Below are 2,852 nucleotides of genomic sequence, written 5' to 3'. Positions count from 1 at the left end.
TACAGCGATCCTTCCACCTCAGCCTTCCAAGTAGCCAGAATTACAAGGCATGCACTACCACGCCTGGCTGATTTTTTTGGTTTTATTGTAGAGATGAGGTCTCACTGCCCAGGCGGGTCTCAAAACCCACGGGCTCAGGCAATCCACTCACCTCAGCCTCCCAAAGGTGCGGGATTACAGGCTGAGCCATCGAGCCTGGCTGAACAGTATTTTGTAGTTCTTGTTGAAAAGGTCTTTTACTTCTCGGGTTAGGAAGATGACTAAAATATTTTTTTGTGACTATTGAGAATAGGATTGTGCTTTTAATTTGGGTCTCTGCCTGCTTGTTGTTGGTGTATAGGAATGCAACTGTCTTTTGCACATTTATTTTGTACCCAGAGACTTTGCCAAAGTCCTTTATCAGTGCAAGCAGGTTTTTGACAGATTCTGCTGGATTTTCAAGGTATAGAATAATATCATCACCAAAGAGGGATACCTTGATTTCCTCTTTTTCTATTTGGATACCCCTGACTTCCATCTCTAGTCTAATTGCTCTAGCTAGGACTTCCAACACAATGTTGAACAAGAGGGGTGAGAGTGGGCAGCCTTGTCTTGTCCAAGTTTTCAAGGAAAATGTTTCCAGTTTCTGTCCATTTAGCAATATGTTAGCTATGGGTTTATCAAAGGCATTTACTATTTTGAGGCATGTTCCTTCTATACCTAGGTTGTTTGAGGGTTTTTATTAAGAAGGATGCTGGATTTTGTCAAAAGCTTTTTCTGCATCTAATGACATAATCATGGGGTTCTTGTTTTTACATCTGTTGATGTATTTAATTACATTTATGGTCTTGCAAATGTTAAACCAGTCCTGTATCCTGGGCATGAAGCTTACTTGGTCATGGTGGATGATTTTTAAGATATGTTTTTGGATCCAATTTGCTAGAATCTTGTTGAGGATTTTTGCATCTATGTTCATAAGGGATATTAAACTCTAGTTCTCTTTTTTTGTTGGATCTTTACCCAGCTTGGGTATCAGTGTGATGTTAGCTACATAAAAAGACTTGGGAAGAATTCCATCTTTCTCAATTGCCTTGAATAATTTCAATAGGATTGGCATCAACTCCTCCTTGTACATTTTGTAGAATTCTGCTGGAAAGCCATCTGTTTCAGGGTTTTTTTTGTAGGTAGTTTTTGTATGACAGAGTCAATTTCCTGGGTTGTTATTGGTCTATTTAGTGTCTCAATGTCTTCCTGTTTCAACCTGGAGAAGTTTTTGTGATGTCAGAAAGTCCTCCATTTCCATTTAGGTTACCAAATTTGTTTCCATATAGGTGTACATAGTAATCTCTGTTAATCTTTTATATTTCTTTGGGGTCAGTTGTAATTTGATTTTTGTATTTCTGATTGTGTATATTTGGGCTTTTTCTCTTTTTTTCTGGTCATTCTGGTTAGGGGTTCATCAATCTTGTTGATTCTTTTAAAGATCCAGCTATTTGTAGTGTTGAATTTTTCCAGGATATTTTTGTCTTCTATGTCCTGTATTTTGGCTCTTATTTTGGTGATTTGGATTCTTCTGCTAAAGCTGGGGTTTTGGTGGTCTTCTCTTTCCAGCTCCCTTAGGTGATTTGTTAGGCTCTCAACATGTGATCTTTTTGTTTTCTTGATGTGTGCTTGTAGAGATATAAATTCCCCTCTTAGAACTGATTTCATGACATCTCAGAGATTTTGGTAAGATGTTTCTTCATTTTCATTTCTTTCCAGGAATCTTTTAATTTCTGCTTTGACTTCAGTGTTGACCCAGTGGTTGTTCAGCATCATGTTGTTTAGTGTCCATGTCTTGGGCGGGGGGGCTTGGTGGAAATTTTGTTGGTGTTGATATTTATTTTACTCCACTGTGGTCTGAGAAGGTACTTGTCAATATTTCAACCTTATGGAATTTGTTAATGTTTGATTTATGGCCAAGGATGTGATCGGTCTTGGAGTATATTCCATGTGGTGATGACTGAAATGTATATTCTGTGTTTGCTGGGTTGAATAATCTGTAGGTATTTATTAAGTCCATTTGATCAAGTGTCAAGTTTAAGTTCTGGATCTCCTTATTGGTCTATCTAGGGATGTTAGTGGGGTATTCAAGTTCCCTTCTATAATAGTGTTAGAGTCAATATCTTTTTTTAGTTTACATAGTAGTTGTTTTATAAATGCTGGTGCTCCCATATTGGTTGCACATATGTTTAGGATGAATAGTTTTTGTTGATGGATTGATCCTTTTTTCATTATGTAGTGTCCTTTAGTAATTTTTAAAATTTTTGACATCTTAAAGGTTTTTTTTCCTGATATGAAGATTGTGACTCCTGCCCTCTTTTGTCATCCATTTGCCAGGAAACTCATTTTCCATCCTTTAATTTTGAGTCTGTGTGTACCCCTAGTGTAGAGATGAGTCTCCTTGATGCAGCAAATAATTGGGTCATGGTTTCTTATCCTGTTTGCCATTCTGTGTCTTTTTAGTGGTGTATTTAGTCCATTCACATTCAGGCTGTTCATTGAAATGTGATTGTTTATTCCTGTCACGAGGTTCATATAAAGTTTTTTCTTTGTTTGCCTGTTTTCTTTTGACTTTGGTGTTGCTATATGTGTGTATTTTCTTTTTCTTTTTTTTTTTTTGAGTTGGAGTCTCACTGTCACCCAGACTGGAGTACAGTGGCTGCTCCCGGTCACTGCAGCCTCGACCTGCTGGGCTCCGGCGATCCTGCCACCTCAGCCTTCCGAGTAGCCAGAATTACAGGTGCTACCATGCCTGGCTGATTTTTTGATTTATTGTAGAGATGAGGTCTCGCTGCCCAGGCAGGTCTTGAACCCGTGGGCTCAGGCAATCC

Source organism: Carlito syrichta, unplaced genomic scaffold (assembly GCF_000164805.1).
Source record: "Carlito syrichta isolate Samal-C Ts95f unplaced genomic scaffold, Tarsius_syrichta-2.0.1 Scaffold314865, whole genome shotgun sequence".
Lineage (NCBI taxonomy): Eukaryota > Metazoa > Chordata > Mammalia > Primates > Tarsiidae > Carlito > Carlito syrichta.
Note: the sequence above shows the minus strand (reverse complement) of the source record.